The 25,731-nt window shown below is 35.7% G+C and overlaps 1 protein-coding gene across 12 annotated transcripts in view; it reads right to left on the bottom strand.

Moving 5' to 3' along the window:
* Positions 1–25,731, bottom strand: part of SOX6 (SRY-box transcription factor 6) — a 379,634-nt gene that overhangs the window by 262,561 nt on the left and 91,342 nt on the right. For 2 of the 12 annotated variants that reach the window (XM_030481393.1, XM_030481382.1), the window contains exon 1: positions 6,953–8,004. The exons of 8 other annotated variants lie outside the window; for them this stretch is intronic. The gene's annotated coding sequence lies outside the window, so the exon portion shown is untranslated. Of the gene's footprint in view, positions 1–1,955; positions 2,042–6,952; positions 8,005–8,619; positions 8,711–25,731 lie in introns of those variants that run through there. 2 more of the 12 variants (XM_030481387.1, XM_030481388.1) reach the window with 2 other exon arrangements.

The raw sequence follows: 25,731 nt of genomic DNA, 5'->3' as shown, positions 1-25,731 counted from the left end.
CAGACTACCACATAAATTTGGGGCACCAGTCCATCATGGTGAGATTTATCAAGATCGTGAGCATGGTACTACTAGAGACACTGCCAGGAAACTGATTTTCTTATGCCTTTTCCCTTGAAGCCCTTGTAAAAAAAGAAATAAAATCGCCAAGGAACATTGATAGGATTTCTATAATCTATAAAAGCAATTTTATAAATATCTTAGGTTATAAATATCTTAGGTAATAAGTAAACATGTACAATGTCCAATTCTCTATCTGTTTAATATTAGAATCCCTGACAGTGCAAGGTAGAACACTGGGATGGTTACAGGTCCATTGCTATCCTAGAACTGACCCATGTATTTCATAAGTAAAACTGCTAACATCAACCTGGAAGAATCATAAGCATTCTAATCCACTACTGATTTTATCAACCAATTCTCAGTATTTTTGCTGATAGTGTATTATTCCCTTAAATTCTAGAACATCCTCTCTGAAAGTAGAAAGATATATTAGATGGACAGTAGGTATAATGAAGTGTGAAGCTTTGTGACTAATATTAATATGATAATTACATAGGGCATGACTATGCACATATACGTAAACGACCATCAGACAGATGCATTTGTGTTTGTGTTCATATATGCAAATACACATACATATTTGCATATGCAGAAACACATCTAACAGACAAAATGGACTTGTATGTGTTTGTGTGTATGCTTACATATACACATACATAAATATGTGGATAAAAATACCTATAACCTGCATATAACTATATGTTGTTTAGGCAGACACACATATACATAATATGGAAGGAATTCACTAAGTTAATTGTTACTAATGAGGCCTACAATAACATACGTAGTGTATCATATCACAAGATCACAATGTTGGCTCACAAATTTTCTAAAGCATGGATCACTTCCTAGTTTGGGTCTAAAAACCACAGTACGGGTTCATGAAGCAACCTATTTTTTTAGTAACAATTTTTATTTTTTCTTTCAATTACTTTCGGTGTGGTTCAGTCTCTCCAGACTTGGCTGGTATCAGTCAACCTATTTTGTATGGTTTCAATAATTTATGAAGATGTATTCAGGCATACAGACATTTCTTAAACTAAAACAGTTGCTGCACTGCTGGAGCTGCAGAAGTAAAATCAGAATATCACCACTGACTAATTAAAATTCAGCTAAATATTGGTTATGTTTCACTAGTATAGGTGAAATAAAGTATCATTCTCATTAAATATGCCTCTATGCTATTGAAAGTGTGCCAGCAATTTTGCTTCTGTGACTTCTATGATCATCTACCACCTAAAGTATGTTGATTGTACCCTTAAAGGCTAATAATGTGATAGTGCAAAAAACATTCAGAAAAAGGTTCAATAATTTATTTGCTGGCACCAAGCTTACTTTCTAATTTATTCTCTGAAAACATCTATTTTAGGAAAATGGGAAAACGACCTTTCTCATGCAATGTAGAAATTATTATTGATAATAGCACATGAAGTAATCACTTCTTACTCTTTCTTTGATTGCTACAAACAGCTAAAAGCAGTTCACAGAAGATAGAAGGCATAGTAACTCTGGAACATATGTCACATCTTCAGGGTGCAGGAGAGAATAACCCTAATTAACCCATACACTAACTTCAGAACTATATCACAATAGCTCAAAGCGGAATCTGATCCTCCCGGAAACAAAAAGCTGCTATCACTGATTATTGTTATAGTTGACTTCTACATCAATTCCAAAACTTAGCTCTTTCTTTGAAATAGGAAGTCTAGGCAAGTATGCACTGAATGCCTGGATCTGAATCCTGACAAGCAAGGGAGGCTTATTATTCTCTTTCTTATAACACAGCAGTTCCCTTTCTATATAGCAATTTAAAACAAAACAATGTTTCTGTCCTGCAGGGTTTTCTTTGGCCTTTTCATTAAACAACACTCTAGATTAGTAATCAGGTTTACCAATTGTCATGGGGTCACTAGCAACTACTTTGTTTTCCCTCAAAACTGTGCTCTGTAACATGATGATAGCATTAAACAGACTACAACTGGGAAAAGTAGAGGAAAGAAAGAATAATCAAAAACATATTAAAAATATTGCTTTCAAAGGAAAACCAGTCTGTGAAAACTCACAGGCAAGAAAGATTCAGCGTAAACACTAGTAAACCACATATATTGCCTCAATAAATGCTAAAAGCTTACTCCGGTAAAGCAAGAACAAAGACATTTGTGATTTAGCTCTCACTTTTCATGCAAAAATTGGGATGTATGCTTATACATATTGTTTTTTTAAAATCCAAGTTAATAGGGAAGCAGAACAAATGTCTCTGAATTGGAATTAAACAAGTATGGTCACGATGAAAACTCTGTTTTGAAAAAAATGAACATAAACAGTTAGGATTTGCCCACTGCAATTCTCACAAAGGTTTAAATAGTAAAATGACAGGAAAGTTGCACATTCACATAAACTACTAAATAGCAGAAAAACTGTTACATACTGTTTATATTACCCATCTCTGTCCAGAGGTGGAAAGGCCAAAAGGATGCCATGGAGTAGTAGCGGCATCTGTGCATGATAGCTGCTGCTGAAGTGCCCAGCTTTGGCCTTCTCCCAGCACAACAGAGTTTCGTTGGTTTAACCTATTTAAGTAGCAGCACCCTTACAAATCTCCACTCTGTTCTGAACATCGCTGTTTGCCTCCTACATCAAACACCTGCACATCACAATCTCATCACTTTGCTTAGCAAAACAGACCCATTTGTGGGACAACAATCAATCCACTGTCTTTTGGCTCTCACAAACTTGGGTGAATACACTTAGAGCAAAATTGCTGTGGGCTTTGTTTGGTTGATTTCGTGTGAGGTTTTTTACTACAATTAAAACATTTGATCTAAAGCATCTGGAATAATTAATAACTGCACAAATACTTATTTGTACTATCTTTGGAAGAAAGACCAACAGATTCTCCTCTAGCAGCTATAAAAATAAAACCAAATCCTGCGTAGTAAAGACAGTCAGGGGATTTCATTTTACAGTTCTGTGGATGTTATGTACTATCACCCACTACTACCACAGAACTGTATTCAGATGGTGAAAAATGACACGTTTAATTGCTCTAGGATTTAGTAGCTGAAAATAATGTGTCTTTGAGAAATACACTGCTTCATGAGTATGTCTTTTAAAAAAAACTATTGGGATATGTTGGATGTAATAAGGAACACATGTAACTCCTACTTCTGATGAGGAAAAAAAGGAAAGAAAATGTTTTCCTCTAGCAGCACGATTCAATTAACTCTTCAAGCTCTTCTCCTTTTGCAGCTGTTTAAAATACAATTATGTTTCACAAGACAGTAAAAATGCTAGTTCCAGAGGCAAAATGAAGTCTTACAAGGTTTCTCACTATGTTATCAGACATGGATCGAGTGCTAATAAATACCTATGTATCTAACTAGCATTTCTGAAAAACATGGAACGCTTAGCAGCTTGTGCAGAAACCAAATCCCACAAGACACTAGGCCTGTTTTATTCAAGCGTTTAGACTAGGTAGGTTTAATTATCTTTTTTTTTTTTTTCAGTTTGAACATTTTACAATTTATTTTCTTCTAGAAGGAGAGTTCTAATGTTCCTATAGTCTCCCTTTAATATCTTGTAGTGATAGGCACCTATATGAAAAGTCATGAATTCACCCTGGATTTATTCTTTTTTCAGGACACAACCTTGTAATTTTACATCCGACTACCCTAAGCTGCTGATGTTCCATAAGGACTCTGTAAAAGCCAGAGTTGCTCATGAGCTCTTTTGGCAATATAACAGCCTGAAGCACGGCTAAGCACCAGCTGCACCATATTTATCTACTTGTTTATGAAAGAGTTTCTCCCTCATTGTGTGGATAACTGACCTTAGCCATAGCTAATAAGACATGAGTTTCCTTGAACTATGCAGCTTTACACTGAATCTTATAAAATACTTTAGTGTTATCCATATAGCCTCACTGAGCTCCTAATCAGCAGGAACACATTCTCTCTCCAGTACTGTCATCATAGACAAGGTGTGGTCCAAGGAACAAAAATAACCTGGCCCAATCTTTGCTTTGGTCATCTGCTTCTGTGGACAAGCTTCTTTCTTGCTACCACCAGGTTTTCATAAAGAAGAGAATCAAGCAACTTATAGATATTTATGCTCCACAACACCCATCATTGCACCTTGCTGTCCCAACCATGTAGGGAGAGGAACGGCTTGCTTACTGCAGGCTAACTGCTCCAGCAGCCTCCCCTAAACTGCAGCTGTTTCCAGATGTATGTCTAGTTCATCAGAGACCTCTGGAAATTCATCACTTCCCAATCTTAAGCCTTTAAACAGGCCGGGAGCTACACAGTCTGCGTTGAAGAAAATGCAACATAAAAACCCTGCTCAGTAAAACTAGTTCCACTAAATCAGATGACGTTCTTATCAATCTACTCCAGACACATACAACTTTTTCTTCCCTCCTCCCCCTTTTTTTTTAAACACACAAATAAGAAGCTAAAACTGACACAAAAGCAAGGATCCTGTCAGCTGTAGAGCCATAATGAACTGACTTGCAGCGGGTCATTTTTCCTGGGTTCCACTACAATATTGTTGAATTTGAAATGAGTCACTGTAATGACCTCAAAAAAGATAGTTTCTGCTTGATATGTTTTATTTCTACTTTTTATTTCAGAATATTCTTTTTATAACAGTTGATTTAAATTATAATAATTAAACAACAGCTAATTTACATTGGCTTACAGTTGGGGGCTCAAGACTGTTTCTTTTCAGTTGCAGATAGATAGATTTTGATAATTTAGGATTCTGCCAAAAGCTAATACTTACAATATATTTTAATATGGTTATTAAAGTCTGTCTGTCAAACCAGTACAGTGCTAGAGCTCAGATGTCAACTACATATACATACAAACTACAAGAAATCCTGATATACTACTTCAAAATCTAACCAATTTGTCTAATTCCTGGGTTAATACACACATAAGTAATACAATTGCCTTAATCATTCCAAATAAGCATACGGTGAGTTTCATTTTGTTGGGTTTCTTTTTTCCCCCAACATCACTACACTGATGATATTCCAAGCAGAGCATTCCAAAGAGTCACTCGTGCAGGAAAACAATTAAGCTAAACTCAAGTTGCCAGCTCTTTTCTAATTTTAAGTTTAGCTTTCCCATTCTGAAGTGAGCATTCTCCTCCAATACTAGTTAAAAGAGCTTATCTAATTTAACTTTCATTTTTTCCTTAAACATCTGGGAAATTTCATTTCTCTAATCAGTTTCTTACTTTCCTCCACTAATTACAATCTTGTTTTTTCTACGTATATCATTTCCTGTGTGATAATTTTTTCATCATTAGTTTTCTTGCTCTTTATATATTTCCTAGATGCTGGTGTTCAAATTCAGACAAAGCAGCTTATTTGTGTGGACCCCATTCTCCTTCAAATACTCAGAAAAAATATGCCACAAGAAGTTATTTGCCTCTCTGTATATATGAATATTTAGCACAGCTTCCAAAATCCCACCATTTGTTGCCCTGTTAGATCCATCATCAGCAAATTCTAGGATTTTAATTTACTCTAACATGATGAACCGCACTTCAAAAAAATTGGCCACCAGCTGTCTCTCTGCTCGAGTAGGCCAAAGTCACATGCAAAACAATGAAGCTGTCAGACAAACACCACTTCTCTGTTTCACTTTCCTCACCGCCTCAGCTTCTCTCTTTTCTATTTCTCTTTTGCCCCTAGGCCATATCTTAATCCCATTCTCAAAATCAAAAGGCTTCTTCCTTTCTGTATGGCTCACGAAAGGTTACTACGTAGAACTAAATTGCTACAGCAGCTCAGCCTTCAGATTTGGATTGCCTTCAGTTTTTATCACTATTTTCATACTTGTACCACCACAGTCCCTTTTATGTAGCTTTCAGGCTATTTCATAGATATAGGCTAAAATCTGGAGAAGGTAAACTCTTTTCCACCAAGACAGCTACTGTAGTAACATCCTATGCATATTGAATTCCATTCTACAAGCAAATCAGGATTTTTTTTAAATGCTACTAATTTCAGTAACAGCACACAACTTAAGGAAAGTCATTAAATACTGTATACAGACTTCCTAATTTACACAGCATTAGGCCATTACTGAAGATTTTACACACATCATATAATAAACTAAATAGTGAAGACTACATTGAAAAAATAAATGTTTATCACATCTATTGATTAGTGTCAGCAGCACAAATATAACAGACAAATTTGAAAGTTTACCTGAAGACAAAAGCTTTGAGTTTTCAGAAGATTATGTTCAACTGATCTAATGGTTTGGTTTGCATTTCTCTGTATAAACACAGTGGTATGTTTACCAAACATCCATTTCCTTCTAACCCCAGATCACAGACTTTTGAAGCCCCACCAAAAAAAAGTTTTTTAATGAACACAAATGTGTTCACAATATCAAAACAAACTTGAATAAATCATTCATACAGTGTGAAAACTGAAGTCTAATAAATCTGAATGAGAGAGCTCAGCAACATAAAAGTTTCTATAAACCTCCGCAATATGTTCAGGCACAACTAAAGACAGACTTACGTAATATATTAGCTTGTAATTGCAAAGAACTCCTCAGGTTTTGCCATCAGTTCTCACACTTAACCACAAACCAGAAAAAATTGTTACGATATTTCACAGCTACATACACTGCATAGCTTAGAAATATATCTTCTTACCAAAGTTAAAGCACAATTTTAATTTCTTTCATTCATTTGAGGAAACTGAGGAACAGCATATGCTATTTCATTTGCAGATAGTTTTAAGTAAATCAACAAAGATTCTTTTTAAAACTAAGCTCTCTTACAAAAAAAAAAACCAACCAAACAAACAAACAAAAACAAAACAGAAAGAAAAGACTTTATTTCTTTGAGAAGATGTCTAGCTTACCTGACTTTGCCATTCCACACCGACAGCCTGAACAATTTTATCAGCTCTTCAGGTACTAATTCTTGCTAACTGGAAGGATATTTTCTCTCTTGCTGGATTAATAATCAACTTTCCTGATAGTTCATTTGTAATTCTCTGCTGGTTAACCCTTTGCAGGGCTCCCATTTTGAACTAAGCAGTCTCCACTGTTCAGTTCATTTTAATACAAAAATAGCAAAACATATGAAGTACACACATGACAATTAATTAGCAAGCTAAAGAGAAAGTTTAAAAATAGATTATCTTAAAAAACTAAAAGCTTATAAATAGTTAAAAGACTACTTTCTCCCTCATAAAAACTCTACTTACTAAACCTAGGAGCCAGTAAACCAATGCATCAACTGAAAGCTGTGAAGTCCAATGGCTCATAGGACAGCACGCTCCCATGAAGCTACTGCTCAACCTCTCATCTTCAGTGTATGTTTAAATATAATGCATGTCTCCTGAATTCTGAAAATAACATCTTTTATTACTGAATAGTGTGCTGAGAAATTGCCGCAGTTATCAGTTAGTGCAAGGCTGTCCATCTGTGTTGTCAGAAAGCAAGAGCAAGAGTGGCCAGGAGTAAAAATGAGATAAGAGAGGCCCAGAATAGCTAAAAGGGGGAGTTCAAATAAGGTCAAAACAGTTTAAGATGGGATACCTAACAAATATACGTAATTTTATTTTTCAAAGCTAGTAGTAGAAAATTGCATCCATTTTATCAGTTTCATCAGAATTCAAAACATTTTGGCAGCTCTGTTGTGAAATGAGTAAAAAGATTATAAAGTCAATCTGGTAAAGGGGTGTAGAGATCTAGTATAGGACGGTGAAACGTTCTGGAAACCCTGACCTAAAGAAACCAGTTTTTGTTTGGGGGATATAAGTTGGACCTTGGGATGTACTTTGATTGGGAAAAATAAACTTGTTGCATAGATGACTGAGGCATAGTGCTACAAAAATGGAGTAATCATAAGAGTCTTTTCTTTCTCTCTTTATTTTTTTCTTTTTTTCCTTCTGGAAAACAGTGACTCAGGGCTTTCCTGATAAATTGTGCTGTGGCAGTTTTATTAGACACTACTGCAGTACTTTTGTTTTTACCTTGGACAAAGGGACAGAGTCTCCAAAAGTTACTGCATAGCACGGAAAAGACTTTATCTATTTCCCTTTGTGTAACAGTAGTCCTATAGCAAATCTATTTTTACACAACTGTAGGTCTCTGCTGTCTACTGCTCTCTCTCTTCAGTAGCACCTAATACAGTTTGCTGTAAACTTTCTATAATATGTGCTGTAGAATTTATGATAAAATGCTATTAAGTGTTGAAGCAAATTTATTTCATATTTATAGTTAATTTTATTGAATGTGTGTTTGAAGGAAAACCTTTTAAGAACACCAAGAATGTGAGAAAGCTACAACAACTAGATTTATTGTTGAGTAACACATCAGTGGTACTCCTGGGGGCTCCTCTTCATGGGAAGAAAGCTTAAACAATATTTTCTAACACATTGGATTGCTTCCTAGAGATGTGATGGCCTACAGAGGCAGTGCTGAACAAAGCAGGCTGGAAAAGTAAGTCAGTAAACAACCCCTTTCCAAGGATGGTCACAAATAAGTGCAACTTTGTTTTATAAAGGCAAATTATAGTTACCTTTTGTTCTTTAGAAGGTGCAGTATCTTCCTCTCCTGTTCCACCTGACTAAACCAGTGCTATCTCTTCTATCACCTGACTGAGTGGTTGGCTGGAAATAATGGGACAGAACAATCCACTATTGTTACAGAGACAATGACCTTTCATCTTTCCTACCCTCCAATGGTCTCTCCTAACAACAAAAACTACACCCCGTTAGGCTGAATTCCAGATTGTCATAAAAAGCCCTGTTCTTTCAAAACAAAACCAATTTTTACACCAAGGTGGAGGAGAAACACAGGTCCATTGTTCCCGCACAGATGGAAGTTAGAGTTACTAAGGCAACAGCTCTAATCCCCCTTTTTACCACCTTTTTCACATCATTGGCCTATCAAGTGTGCTACCTTTTAACTCATAAGCTCAAAAGCTGGTAGTCTAACTGACTGCCCTAATTAGCTACGATTTTCACAGTACAGACAACATGATGAGCTAATCGAAATTTGCAAAATAATGACGTACCTCCAGCAAATATTCCTCCTCCTGAGGCCCAGTCTTAGAATAACAATAATGAGACCATTATTAGAGGAGGGCATTAAAATGCTGCACTGCTGCTAAACAGAGAACTTAATTGTTCTGGTCTTGTCCATTGAATCAACAACCTATTGTTGTGGACTTGAAAAATAAAGGACTGGAGAATGGGTGCCATAATGATTGGTCTGTGCTGCCATACCAGCACTCTGTAGAATTGTTTTCCTTTTGAAACTCTTGATGGACTAGTAGTTTTGTTTAAAAGTAATATAAAAGGCAATTGTCTGGATAAAAAGTCCTATTTATTGAAATCTTTAGAAGCAGTTGCATTGATTTGTTCATGACCCCCAAGATAAAAACATAGGGACCATAATAATGCTATTTGTAGAGACCACTGCTTGTAGTGACACTAGATAACACTGTCCTGTCTAGATACTGCAAAAGGAAGGCAGGCATTTCCTTTGCAGACAGAAATCATGACAGAATGTCAAAGAGTGGACAGATCTAATTCATCTGTAAAAAGGAAGATGTTTTATTTAAAAAGAAAAAAAAAAAAAAAGACCATATATTTGGTCATCATTTAGAATTCTGGGTTTAGAACAAAATGATAAAGGTAGGCCTAAGCCACAACACCGGACTCTTTTTGTTGAATAGATAGTAAAAATTACAGACTTTATTTTTTCTTCACTTCTATAGAATTATACCCTAAGCTTTGTTGTTTGAAAGCTAATACACCTTGAGATGTAGCAACTCGATGTAAACTGTAGCTTACTGTTAGCTCTGGATAGTCTGGGGGAAGAGATATCTAAAATCTCTGGAATATCTTATAAACTTGCAATGGGGTGTTAACTGACAGTAAAATCTACAGCTTTACACAAAATGTTTAAGATTAACATGATCTTGGGAAAGAAAATAACCTCCTATATAAAAAAGCATAGTTTTATTATATCAAATCATTGTTAATTAACACTATCTTGGATTCCTTTCTTAGCTTTCACTGCAATTGAAAACATATAAGCAATAACAGATTTACACTTTATTTTTTTTACTGTTTTAATTAACAGAAATTAAAATTGTGTCTTATTGTATTTTGCAGTTACCTCTCTTAATGCATCTTTCTGCATACAAATTGCTCAAAACAGGGTTATGACTCTATGTTACTACAAACAATCAGAAACAAGAGAATCTGGGCCCATTGGTACTTCGCTGTTCAGTTCAGTGGGAAAAAGTTTAGGTTTTAAATTTTTCTTATTCTTATCAACATATTGTAAATCAAAATAAAAAAAAAAAATGTGAAAAGGAAAAAAGGAACAAACCTTTAAAGTTAAAGGTTAACCCAAAAGGTATTTTCAGCAGCCCTTAGAACTGCTTGCATAATGTCAAGTTGTCTTGCATGTAGTCACACAACACATTTTCTTTAAACTCAGGGTCTTTTCTTTTGTAAATTGAAAAATGCCTAATATAAAGAAGTATTAAATTGTAAATAAGACCTCTTGCTTCATTCAATCCATGCTTTGCTTCATTTATCTTCATCTTGTTAAGCTAAATTAATTAACAATCTCTGTGTTGCACACTTTCTCTTTTCATTACATCAAATAATGGCCTGGATATGGGAGAAAACCCTCACCACAGGGATCTTGAAACACTACCTTGAGGAAGAGTCTCTTACATATGTTTTGCTTTAGCAGTATTAACTAGCTAGATGTTACGACATTTATGAAACAGATTCTTCATTGCTTTAAAATAATTACCCTGATTTTGTGAGAAATAAAAATACTTTTAAAAAAACAGAGGCTTGCAACAGATCATCTTTACAATTTCTGAGCCACAAGTACTAAAAGAAAGAAAGTACTTAAAATGATTAATAGTTTTACTCAATGCTTGATTTTATATAAAAAGCCTGCAACTTGATTACAATTTCTGGTTTTGACCAACTGCATATAGAGTCCCAAACACATTAATGTGTCAAATTACTTAAACCAAGTTGCCATACCACTTGTCTGTCAATGTTCTGCATATAATTAATTGGATGTCTGGGACAGTTTCATTGGTAAATCTGTTTATTTTGATACCATAATGGGGAGTAATGTGCTAAACTATTGGGCAAGTTTTCTTCCTTTAACCTACATTATGGCATCTAGAGTAAAAGGACAAAACAGTAAAGCCTTTTTTAATCTCACTCTGATCAAACAACCCTCTTTCTCCAATCACAGCTTTATGCGTGATATCTTTCTGCTAGTGTTTCTTATTTAATTAAAACAGACACTGACAGAAGGACACGGATTAGGACTGTAATGATGCATTTACTTAGATTAATCGGAGGCTCCTTTTGGAGTAATGGCTTAAACAAAGAACAAAAGGAAATTGTTATGAAACAGCCTTTTATCCCAGGCAAAGGTCAAATTATGAGGTTTTTAATTTTGTCAGCCCCTCTTATATTGGGCCTTGCTACTGGAACATGAGAAGTGCTTTTCTCCCCCTCTCTCTCAAGCCAAGCCAGTTATTATAATACAGCCATTAAAGCTGCAAATTAAAATGTCTGATTTTAAAACAGGTTGCTTAGCTTTCAAAACCCTCTAATTAGCATGTTGTGCATTGTTGTGAAGGAAAGAAACCTAAAATGCTAATGACCTGCTGCCAGGTGACCACACTGCTGTGCAAAATAATACAGACCCTTTCAAGTAGTAGTAAGAATTATAATAATACCCAGCTCTTATGAATTATCCAACTCCAGGTCTACTCTGCACCACATGTGCTTAAAGAAACAAGCATGCATCCAGCCAATGATCAGAGTTCAGTAGTCAGCACGAGGTTGTTGTATGTTAACTGGAAAGAAATCTGTGCCCATTCAGACACTGCAGGGAAAGAGAAAAACATTTGAAACCACTATGGGCCAGGTGATACTTGGACCAGGCACAGACAAAAGCACGGAATGGAAAATTCTTACCCTCTCAGACAGAAACTACAGATACACTTCCGCAAATCTCAAAAGAGTCAGTCTCAGCTTGCTGTGATTCTGCTTCAGTGCTTTGTTCACAAAAAGGCAATAATGCATCAAAAGACCCCAAACACAGGTATATTTTTGCCCTTTCCCAGTTCACCATTCATCGCAACAAGTTCATTGAACACACTGTATTAAGCTAGAGCTGCTAAATCTCAAAACTTTTCCACAAGTCTTGTGATATTTTCTTAAAATATGTTACAGGAGAAAGACTGACAATGTGACTTCAAAGACTCAAACCAAATAGAAAACATTTTTGTAAACCTCATGGTACTTGAAGGTCTGCTTTTTTGAATACTTGAATTTTAGCAAACTTACTCAGTTCACACAAGATTCCTCAGTGACAAAATGTATCATAAGTGCCTTCTTTTTTTGAAATTGTAGTTGCAACAATATTCATTAGTCTTTTGCAGCACCAACACTGTACACGGACCCAGTCCTTCTGCAGTCAGAGAATCCACATCTCTGGCAAGCTGAAATGTCACACAGTACCCAGAGGCACACCATCTGATACCACCGAAGAAGCAAAACCTTTCTGACAGTATGAATGTTGGATCCAAACAACAGTAGCAGAGGCTGCTGTTCAGCACGACAAAGAATATCTTCCTAACAAGTCCAGAATAATTAGCTGGGCAGTCAAGATTAACCCCACTTGACCTATTTTTTACCAAGAGTTAAGGAAAAAAAGGCTTTCTCTGTAACTTGATGTCTTTGCCATAAAGATCCCTCCAAACATACCAGTGCAGCGTGACAGCGTTCTTCCTAGGTCACCATAGTAAGAAGTTGGATGAGATGTTGAGAAGCTGTGCTAGCCTCGATGTCTGCTCATTCACAGAAGTCTCCCACCCTTCAAGTGATCCCTAATTGACCAGAAAGGGACAAAAATGACTGCAAGAAGGGTTTTCAGTCATTTTGAATCCCTTATTGCATTATGTTTTACTTAAACATTTACCAGTCCAGAGACAAGGTACTGTGGGATTCCAAATCCCAATGCCCCCCAAATAAATTACAAACCAACCAGATTAAGCCAATTATAATACATAAAGTACCGTGGGTGTGGTTTCATCTCAAACCCATGTGTCAATGCTCTGTATTGCTTGTCTCTATTTTACACATTACAGGTCAGATTACACTGTTGCCAATATACTCCCCCACAATATAGTCCCAATCCTGAAAAAAATTGCCAACTTGCCCTTGAAAACAGTAATGCTATTACATGTAAGTCACTCAAATGACCTACATAGAAAGGAAAATACACTTATGTGCAAAGGTAGTAATTTCAATTCAGCCAAACACATGAGCTGCTTAAAAGGTGGTAAATTCTGTTAAACAAAATGTTAATAAAATTAAGTACATAGTAATATTCTATCTGGTTAAAAAACATGCTTAATTTCACAATAGTCTTCTACAACTTTGAGATATCACTGTCAACCAGTACCACTATTTATTTATTTGTTGAAACTTAATTTCTGTTCTGCCAAGATCATCACATCTGAAGATACGAGAACCTGTCTTCACAGACACACGTATCATCCACTAGTGTCCTTGGCTGCCCCTTAGTTGTAATTTTTTCCTGAATAAAATCACCTCTCTGAGGCAGGAAACACACTGCTAAGTTTATTTCTAAAAATAAATAAATAAATAAAATGTTAACATCTAATGAAAACCAGACTTTGTGCAGTGATAGATGTCTCTATCCTTTACAACTCAGTCAGGAAATTCACATTATTTTCATTTGTGTCTGTGCACACACTATGTAGAGGCATCTTGCGATGGCTACTTCATTGATATGCACAATGCAAATACACATTTCCCCAAAAGTTCTATTTGTTCCTTAAAATGTATTAAATATGCCAATGCTCTTTTAGTGAACAAGTAATCGAATCTACATTAGTATCCTACAAGGAATGTGAATTCATGCTTCATGATCAGAGCTGCTTAGATAGAAAATTATCTGCATTATTTCATATTTACCAGCCAGAGAGCTGTCCAGGTACAGTCTGTATATGGTCAGCATTAGAACAATTAGTGCTTACATGAATACAATACTTTGTGTCCTGTGGATTTTGCTGAATACCCATGTAGTACATAGAAATACATGTAAAAGGACAACAGTAATCCAGTAATCTAAGTCTTCAGTGTGGGAGTCTGACAAGAGTCAAGCTGGCACAGCAGCAGCTAGTGGCATGGCACAGTGGAAACACTAGTAAAGCAGTCAAATACTCAGTAATCATGCTGATTCGGTGCAGAATAAGACACTGGGCTTTGATACATTACAAGTTCAACTGAGCCCATTAAAGTACATCTCTGAGTAACTATAGTGCTCTGTCATGTTGATCCTGGAAACTCTGGTGGCCAACACAGAGCAGAAAAGACAATCTACTTTCTCATTTCTTTGAACATCACATTTACAAACCCATGCAAAAGTCACAACATGCTCTGCACTGATGTATAACAGAATAAACAGCATTTCTAGGAAGAAATATCATCATGTCATAGAGATTCCATGCATAATAATGTAAACAGATTTGACTCAAAGACATGAAAAAAAGGAAATTTGGTTCCTTATAACTATATTTATAGCCCACAGGTTAGTGTGTTGTATTTATATATATATGAATGCATCTGTAAAACATGGAACTATATATAGGGAACAACGCATACATAATGGAACCCAATTGTGTTCTTCAAATTACCAGCTTGTGCCCCCAAACACTAGCACTGATTATACATAACAGCAATTTTTCTCTATCTTCATATACTGTGAAACAAGAATAGTTCTTACCTCTAAAGACCAGTAACGGGTCTTTTGGTTTGTCCCATTATGCTCAACCTATCTCAGGTTCTTTCCACGTATCCTTCTCTACAGGTCCTCCACATCCTATTCCACCTGATCAGTCCATACTGGTATCACTGAATGCACAGCGATATATATATCTGTGTATATATATATATCTATATATCTGTATATATTCGTATATCTGGCAGATAAGAGAAAGCAAGGCTCTCTGCTCTTTGGGTTTCCAAAAGACTGCTCTTTTTCAGCCCCAAGAACTACAGGATCCAGCAACTTACATATTTAAATTCAAGTCACTTATCGGACTTCCACATTCACCACTAGAAATTCTTATTACTATTTACCTCTTTTTGCAATCCTAGATATCCCATCTTATTCCAAAACTTCATTCTCATCTGATTTGTGCTACGATGTACAAAACAGTTTCCAAATCCCTTATAAATTTCTTATTTGGTTTTGGACCTGTTGCCCCTGTGAACATACCATTGAACTTTTGACCTAACATCTTAAATTCTCTTCGCAATTGGAGTTTTCATATTATCATAGCTGCTAATTTTTTTAGTCCTGAAGATAAACTAGATAAATGATGGAACAAAAATTACACAAGTAGTCAAATCCATTCTTCTGGCTATTACCACTTGATTTCAATAACTGATGTGGCTATTATATCCCAAATTGCCTTCTGCAAAAGAATACTGATCTATGCAATTCATCACTGATTTTACAGTGAGTGTCAGAAATTAAGTTGATAAACTACTATTTCACACTGTATGTAATAGAAAAACTACCTATACACTTTCAAGTGCAGGTAATATACTCAATGAACATCTCAAAAAAAAAAATTTTTGCATTCTAGTATGCAAAAGTAGCTTGCACAAATTATGTAAAAATTTCACCCCAATTAAGTAAAAAGATAATTATCCATATGCAAAATTGGCTTGCATCTCACTTCAGAAAAACAGGCTAGATTTCAAGAGAAATTGGGCCAAATGTAACTGTTAGGGGATTTCAGTTTGTTGGTGAACGCAACACAAAATAGCTCACATGCAGAAAGGCATCATGTATATATAATTACAGCATCATACACACAAAGGATAGACGTAGTGAAGTTCAGCACCTCCTCAAAAAATAATTCACTACACAACTTCCACCATTTAACTTAAAATATTCCCACTAGTCAAAATTTGCCAATCAGTATTGCCTAATGAAAGGGGCAGACAGAAGCTTATTTTTGACTCAGTACCTGGCATGCTAATCACCTTTTTATGCCTTGGTTTACCCCTATGTAAAACTAGAGAAACAAAACCTTTATAAATCACCTTTCTAAACTGCTTTGAGATCTACTGATAAAAAGAGAGAATGAGGGAAACTGAATCTTTAAGCAATCTGAAACAGGTACCACTTCAAAACAAAAGAAAACCAAACAAAAGAATATAAAGGTTTGGGGGGTTGGGTTGGGGTTTTTTTGCCTTCTCTAAGTTGGAGCTTTCAATATCTAATCAGCCAGCCATGTCTGCATTGTTTTGTTACAAAGTGGATCAGAACAGACAAATAAATCAATTCAGGATAGTGAGTGCACTTTGTTTACATGCTGTATCCTGTACGTATCTTTCCCAGGTTCAGACTAAAATCCAGCTCCAGCTGCAACAGCTTTCAGGCTGACAAATCTTTCTGGAGCTGTGCCACACAGCATTTCAGACCTGGAGGGTACTGCAAGCAGGCACTTTCACCACATTTCTTAAAACCCCATCCATCAAATTTTCACACATTAAACATCCCTCCAAATGTATACCTGTTGTGTCTTAATGATATGCACCACCAAATCTTTGCGCACTCATTTCTTCTCCCCATATAATTATCAGGATTTTAAATCTTTCACTTTGAAAGAGTGGAGTTAAAATATGTAACCCTATTAAAAAGAGGATACTCAACTAGAGTATAGAGAGTCATTTATAGTTCACTCTTAAAGAGCTTAGGGTAATAGATTTTGAAAATGTGTCCTTTTTGTAATATATTAAGATTTTGGGGTATATTTAATCTTTAGAAAATATCCACTGCTGACACAGCTAAAAGTTCTGTCACACTGATGAAAACTAAAGCAGTTTAGTAAGCAAAGTAATGCAAATAAGTTGAAGCACCCAATTTTTTTAATTCTTGTAATCAATTCAGCATTCCACCAAGCTAACTTAGCATGGTTATAGATGTCTTGCTGATAACCACAGAGAATGAGCTGTAGAACTACCTGGTTTCTTCAACATTTATGAAAAATATGATTATCCCAAATGGGTATTGAAAACACATTTTTACTGACTTTTCATATATATATATATAAAAAAATAACCTTTTTATATATATATGCACATATAATTCTGTGTGTATGCATAGGTATACATGTAGGGATATATACCTACATGTACAGGTAGATTTAAGCAAAATCATTAGGTTGTGTTCTCAGCCTTTTCTTCAAAGCCTCCCGTTAGCACAGATGGAAATATGTAGCCATTTCTCTGCTTTGGTACCTGAAAGAGTGCACCACAAAGTGCACGACAGAGCAGGTGCTGTAGGTAAGCAGCCTCGTAGAGCAGATGCCTCAGCGAGAGAGGATGGAGCAGAACTAAGGGGAGGAAAATGATAACTGCAACAGCTTGGGGACAGCTCAGGGGCTCACTACAAAACGCTGGGAACTTCTGCCTAGCATCTGCATTTAATAGGAAACATTGTCAAGCACCTTGTTCTGACAAACTACTTCAAATTAGAAAAGGGATAAAAAAAGTAAAAAATGAAAGAGTTAAACATATAAATTTATAGGGAGGTTTAAAATAATCATGTATAGAGTGGTTATTTCAAATTCTACAGAGATAGTGTTTTGCTTTATTTTTTTCCCTTCAAGTATGTATAGTCAGCCCTCACTTGATAAAACATTTTTGCTGCCATGCAGTTAAACAAATGTTTTTTTTCATTTCTTTTAAAATAGCCTCCCACCCATGTTTCTCTAAACAGTGGCCCATCAGTCCAGCTGGATAACATGTACAAGCTGAGCAGCAAAGTCTCCTCTTGCCCCCATTAGAAGGGTCCTTTCCTTATTTCATCAACCAGAATATGTAGGGAAATAATAGGACTCCAAAAATAATGGAGTACATCTGAAAGGAATTGATTCCATAACATCCCCGCATTCCACTATAACTCATAGCATCCGATCAGCACTCAGCATAATAGTTTTAGCACAGGCAAGTATAGACAATCAAGGTAATCTTTTCTTATTTCACTGATATTTATAATTCCATTGTATACTCTTTTTTCCTCTTTTTTTATTCACCCCTTTGTATGAAATATGAAGAACTCACAAGTATGATTATCAAACTTATGGTGTAAGCTTGCTATACCACAAATTATTGTCTCACAGTTTTGTTTGCCCTGTGGTATGAAAGATTTGCATAGCATTTAAATGGGAGAGATCTATACAAACTATAGTTAAAATATTATTACATTTATGGTTTTCTATATGAACTAGTAAAAAAAATTAATGTTTTATCCCACTTTAGGGCAATGTTTTACTACAATTAAATGAAAAGGCTTAGCTCTGCTACTTCTTTGAAAAGAATCATGACCAAAAAGACACAATTTCAGGAAACATAACTGAAGATTATAAAGAAAATATCACTACTTCCATATGAGGCAATATCACAACCAAATATCTCTTGTTGATATTCAGAATCTGAGCATATTCCCTTCTGCGATTTTTTCATCTGTGTGCACAATTTATACAGGAGCTTGGAGAGAGGAAAGAATGAAGCTTTTGCCTTTAATCCCGAGGGGTTTTTATGTGGTGGTGTTTTTGTTGGTTTGGGGTTTTTTTTTTAAATTCATTATACTCTCCCTTCCCATCACCAGTGACCATCACTGCAGCACCATACCTCCAGCTGTGAGCTTGAACATACAGCTCCCTGAAGCCAAAACAAGTGCTGCTTTTCTGATTTAGAGCAAGGGACACTGGAAGGCAGTGGGGGGGAGGGAGGTAGGGGGAAGATTAAGATTCCATTCCTTTTGAATTTCAGTGTCACCTCTGTAATGGAGTATATGACACAGCAACCTAAGACAATACGACAAATTACAGGAAAAGCTGGAGCAATTGAAATTACAGAAAAATATCAGATCTTTCAACAGTAATTTAATATTGTGTCACCTTCAGAGGGAGAAACTCCCTAAACCATGTTTTACAAGAAATATTTGATAAACCGTACACCTAGTTTGTAAGGTTTTTCTGTTACAAAGCAGAACATGCAATCTCATGTACCTGACTTAGGCCTCCCCGAGAGGAGTAATCGCCTAAGAGGAAAGGAATTCTTTCTTGCAGGAAATCTAACACGTTAGACACAGACAGACAGAAGGGCAGATGGAAAAAAGGAAGGAGGAAGGGTAAATATCAACAAGTAAAAGGACAGAAGATTGCTTTGGCTGTTGTGCAACAGTTACAGAAAAAAAATTTAAAAGGAAACTTTTTTTCTCCACATGAAATCCAGAGTACACATTTTGTTATAGTGAGTACTGACTTAATTTTCCAAGACTCGGCCTGAGACAACAGCAGCTAACTAGAAACTCAGCAGAGGAGTCTAAAATTAGTATTTTTAAAAGTCTTTTTATTCTCATAAAATTTGTACATTAAAACTGACATTTTAAAAGGTTACTTCTGTAGAGAGGAACTAGCAGCCATCAAAATCTAAAAACACCAATCAAATGTAAACATGTTTCAAACCAAACTTTAGCTAGTGCAGACAAATCGCCATGCTAAACAGCAGTGCATGGCAGGGGAAAGCTTTGAGAAAAATTTTAAATTACGTAAATCTTCAAGTTATAGTATTATTGCATCAAAGCTGTAGTTTAGACATCTTAGTGCTAACTGCCAAATGGTCTGCATTATTCTATGTTGTTAGCCACAGTAAGTGGATTTCCTACCACTTCAAACAAATTATCAATCCCAATAGAGCAGGTTTGTTATAGAGCCAGAGAAAAAGACTTTATTTTAAACTCAGCCTATTTTATTTTTCTGCCCTAATATAGAATACACCTTATTCCATATGGATTTTTATACACCTTAGGGTAAGAAAAATGCAACTACTCATTAACATGTCCACAAGTTATCCCAGTCTTTCATATGAAAGTTTGTTTTATCTATCACATACAGCTTTAAGTAGAAAAGACAAGTTAGTCCAAGGACATAATGTCTTTCAGGCTCTGTAGCACTTAGCAGGTTTACTGGGCCTCCAAGGCCTAACAGATTTAACCAAGACTTTTCACACAATCAGGTAAAGAGAGCTAGGCCAGTCAGCAGATGTCCCATTCAGATAACAAAGAGAATATTTTAGTGACAATGTGAGAAAACAACAGTTAAAATGATAGAGAAACCCACTGAACCGTAGCGCTCTTTTTTCCTTCCTAAGAACCATCAACTGGAGTTTGACTATGACATTCACTGTAGTTTGCACCAAAGGCAAAGTCAGTCATACAAGGTTTGTCACAAGAGACCCAAATAAACTATTACAAGAATCAACTACATCACTGCTGGACAATCTTGTATATTTTAATTTCCTCTGTGGATTTAGGATGATTTCATAGATGATCTGCTAAAGCACCAGGCTAAGAGATGAAAGATTCTTGTCATACATGTCATCACTAAACTGATATACAACAACATGTTGCTGCATTGGTACCTTCAGTTTCACCTCAACATAATGCAAGTATTTAGTGTCCTCAAGTCTGAGTTAGCATTATTAAAATTTGCCAACAAGAAATGGCTATTAGTATCCAAAAAGGTTATAGTCAGTTGCAAACCAATGAAGAGGTGAAAGCACTGTGGTGTGAACAAAGACAGTTTTAGCATTTGTTACGGTCACTTCAGTTCTCCAAGCGGCGGCTCTTAGAGTCCATTACCTCAGCTAAACACACTCAGCAAGCCATAATAATGATGGAGATAACCCATCTGAAGAAACCAATTTGGGGTGTGGTTTTGAATTTGAATCAGGGAAAAAATGACTACACACCCCATGCTCTTGCTCTTCTCTGAGGCCAAGTTTAAATAAGAATACTTTTCAGTTATCTTGGACCACATTTCAATGGCAAGGGAAGTGTGAATGAAAGAAGTTTACAAAGAAGACTGTTAAACATTAAAGTATAGTATAATCACTCTATGAATTAGTCATAGCCAGTTTAGACATAGTCCAACCCACTTTCCAACCATCTGCAACAAATGTGCTCCATTAAAACAGAACCATATGGAAAACAAGCTAGCAATTAACACAGCTTCTATGCATACCTCTAATACAGCACAGATTTCAAACTTTGAGTGAAACTGACTGCTGAATTACTTCCATATTGCTGCTGTTTAGACCTTGGCAACACATATTTATCCTCACTCACTACAGTATGTCATCCCAAGATACTGCTATATCATCAAAATAAGAATGAAAAAACCACCCACAACTGAGCCACTCATTGTGGTTTATAGCCTCTGTTAATAAAATATTTGCAGATCAAAGTATAACAGACTTTTTCAAAGATGCATAATATATTACTTACCAGTCAGTATCAAAACTAATAGATAATACAGAGAAAATTGATTAATTTAATTGCTAATTGGTACTATCTTGTACTAGTAAAACTGCTTCAGGTTTGGGTAGCTTTCTGCTCTCCCAGATTATTTGAAGTGCTAAAGATACTGTTATCATTTCCCAGTCCAAAAGGGAAATGCAGAAATCCCTTAAAAATGTTCACAGATATAAATGTTTTTGTTATTTTCTTTAATAAAATAAGGAAACTAGAATACTTCATAATTGTACCTGCTTGAGTGTACAAGATCCCAAAAGTGAGACTTACTATAAACAAAAAGCTGATTATAAGCGAAATGTTTTGTTTCCTTATTCAAACTAAAATGTAAACATGCAGTACATACTATGTGCCCTTTTCTATCCAGTCCATCAGAGCTCTTCACTTTAAAAGCCTGGCTCTCTAATTCAACCTACAGACATTTGTTCTCTTATGCTCAACAATTCAGTGCATGAATTTTGGTCAGGGTGGTGAAGCCCCACAGCATCATGTAGGTTGGCAGGGACCTCTGGAGGTCATCAGCTCCTGCCTCCAGCTCACAAGAGGCTCAGGTTGCTCAAGTACTTATTCAGTCAAGTTTTGAATGTCTTCAAGGAGGGGAACACTATAAAAGAAAACCTAAATACTGTACTAGAAAAAAAAAAAACAGAACACCTAAATGATAAAAAATATATTGGATATTTAAAAACACAACATTGCAGTGCAAATTAAGTTGCTTTAAATTATGTAATATGAAAATTGGGGAATGTTTTTTTCTAAATAACTGGTATTTATTTAATTAAACAAAGAACATGATAAAGCAAAATCATTCTAGTACATCAACGCTCCTGTATTTCCTCAGTTATCCAGGACAAAGTGAAAAAACACTTCAATGTGGCATCATTTGCCACAGAATTCTGAATTTTCCAAAGTGAAGTTACAGAAGAGATACATTCTATGAAACATCACCTCAATACCTACAGTTTCAAAAGAACTGAAATTTTTGAAGCAACCTTTCATGGCTCTAGGTTATCATGAACTACACTGTTTCCAAAGACTCACAATAAACATGAAGAGTCTAGAAACAAGAATTCCCCACATGAATTTAATTCTGTTCACACAGAAATTTCTCTTTCATTAGGCAGAAAACAAGAAGAAACTGTAAAACAAGCTCTGCATTCCTTCCTGGGTGCTTTTAACACCTTCAAAGGTTTCAGTACCGACAATATTAATAGAGCCCTACAGCAATAATACAATGTCCAAGCTTAATTCATGGATGAAACAATATAAGCTATTATTATATAGGTCCATAGCTGCTTCTTGGTTTTGTCCTTAGAACTGTCAATTATAATAGCTACATATATAGAATAACTTCTATATATAGAAAATCCTATGATGTTTGCTGGTGGATTTTAAGTACCAGGCACTTCAAGTCATATAATTATAGCCCAGTTTTCACTTCTTCCAAAAAGGAAAGTTCTAAAAAACCTTGTCCTGAAGATGTCCTTGCACATATGACACACCCACAGGTTTATGCATATTAACAGAAATAAAATAAATAATAAATAATAAAATATAAATATGCATCCTTTTAAAATTCATGGTTTGGGGAGTCATTATCAGTAATAATTGAATACCTAATACAAACAATAACTCATTTTGTCTTAAAAATATGCCAATAGCATCTGAAGGAGCTGAAGAAGCATTAAATGGGATTCTGATTAATGACATTTTGGTTTAATAAAATGAAGGTTTCAGTGACAACCATATTAAACATCAGTTTGCAAATACAACTTAAAATAAGCCATACGCATCTGTCAAATACTGGCCTTCTGCCACTACATTTATTTTCTACATTCATTAGGTAAATGATATATTGCGGAAAAGTCCAAAAATATTCAAATGGTATTAGGATTGCAAAAAACGCAATGCTTTGGAATTAGCACCTAAACCTCCTGTATCCCCCATAAATTCTGACTAATTAAATTCCTACTATGTTATTCCTCCTGTTTTCCTCACAGCTGTTTTATATATTTTCACCTGTTCCGCTTCCCTTTTTGTTCAAGTAACAAAAAAGGCTTAACCTTACTTGATTGATAGAAAGGAATAACAATATTTAATTAACATCACTTTATATGTGACAAATCTTAAAACTCTGCTCAGTCATTAAGGCTCTAGGAAAGTATTCCCCTAACATTTTTAAAAGCTTTTTAAGAAAGCTAAGAACACTGTGTTCTTAATTCAAAAGCACATGCCGAGTTAATTATGGTCTTATGCTTTGACCAAAAGTAGGATTTATGGGATTTTCTTTTTCTTAAGTCAAAGGATTCAAAAGTAATTTATGAATGATACTGAAATAATGCACGAATTAGCTGCTAACATGCTGTTAGTTTCAAGCGCTAATTTTTTTTCAAATGTACTGGGAAGGTCAGCATTAAAGTCATGTTGACTTGAAACTATTTATATTAAAAACTACGTTAACTAAACAATCATGTTATTTTACAGTCCTCTTACTTGCTTTTAGGTTATTGCTTTTGACTAAGTTACTTGTTTGGGAGATTTCTGAGCAATTTCTGCCAATTTAAATATAGACATTTCCATAGCTAAACAAATACTGTAACAGTGTCACATCTACTCTCCCTAGAGTGTACTATTTCTTTATGTTTAATTCATGTTCCTCTGTTTGAGCAGTTATACTATAGGTGTATACTATGAACATTCTCCTAGCTTACTGTTTGTCTAAGCCATTTGTTTTACCATGATCTCATTATTACTAGCACATTTTCAAAGGGGTAAGAAGTGGTTCAAGGCTGTGCATGTGTGTGTATGCACACAGATGTAAAATGCCCACAGTTTACTAACGTTTATCAAAAGTATTGCTACCTATTTCTCAGTTGGATTTTAAAGAGCATCCAATTTCCTGCAGATTATTGATTTAAAATGTGAATCCAGGCTCTAACTCATGTGGGATTGGCACCACTTCTCTCCCATACGATAGCTGACAGGCAGAAAGGGTACTCGGGCTCAAGCAGTTTAGGGAAGGAAGAGCTGTGGTTCTCTTTCTCCCTCACTTTCCCCTTCCCTTTGGGATATGTTCCTCAACAGCAGACTGAGTCAGGCAGAGGCCAAAAAAGTCATACTGCAAGGCTGTCTCTAAATCCAGCCAAACATTTATCCAGTCCTAACTTGGTTCAGGACCAAGCTGAATTTCCCTGAATTTCTCCTGCTATTCTAACAGTTTCTATACTAACTTCTTTTATCATTAATATGAAACACTAATAACCACAAGTGATGTCCTATGCATTCTGTAACCATGAGAATGCATGTCCAATGCATTCTGACAATATTTCTGCTAGGATAATTTTAGTATCCTATAAAACTGCTTTGGCAAGATAAAGTTTTCTCAGAAATGGATGAATCAGTTATTATCTAAGAACAAGGTATGTGGAAGATTAATATGCATTTTGCCCCAATAATATGAACCCTTGCCTAACACTTTTACATCCATTCTGCCCACTTTACACCTCTTGACACAGTAACTAAATGAACTCCATATGACTGTTTAGTTATTACTTGCAGAGGGAGTATTTTTAAATCAACCAATGCAAAATGTGAAGTAACTTCTGCACTATCCATTCAGCAAGTAAACATGATCTAAAAGTAATGTATTCTACAGCTTGTATTTCTACTGCATAATTTCATAGATTTTGAAAATGTCTTCAGCATGTTCAGTCATCAGTAAGGTCAAGGTTGCCAGTGCACAAATCCACTACTGAATTCTATGCTAAAATGATGTAAATATAATATAGCATTGTGATACAGAATGAAGGAAAAGGCCATGCCCATTCAGACTCAGAGAAGAGTATGGCTCAATGACCAAAAGGGAATAATGCAAAAGCGTTATCAAACAAAAGCATTACAAATTTAGTGAGAGGCGAGTGTGGGACATCAAGCCTACATGTTGAGAAAAGGCACTTGGGTGGCTACAGTCAGGGAGTGCATGATACAAAGTTCTGGCAACTGCAGCAGAAGCCTGTTTAAAGAAGCATCTGACTGGCTATCACATGGGCCAGGAAAATGAGGGAATTGGAGCTCTCACAGTGAAGGCAGAAGTTACCAAGAGCAACACATCATAAATGTAAGCATATCCACTTCTGTATCTTGCTGCAAGAGCAGCTTGTCAAGTAGCAAATAATGTTTCTGCTTCCATCTGATTTTCAGTAACTTC

This window comes from Strigops habroptila, chromosome 4 (genome assembly GCF_004027225.2).
Source record: "Strigops habroptila isolate Jane chromosome 4, bStrHab1.2.pri, whole genome shotgun sequence".
In the NCBI taxonomy this organism is placed as follows: Eukaryota; Metazoa; Chordata; class Aves; order Psittaciformes; family Psittacidae; genus Strigops; species Strigops habroptila.
Note: the sequence above shows the minus strand (reverse complement) of the source record. Positions and strands in the feature narration are given on the sequence as shown.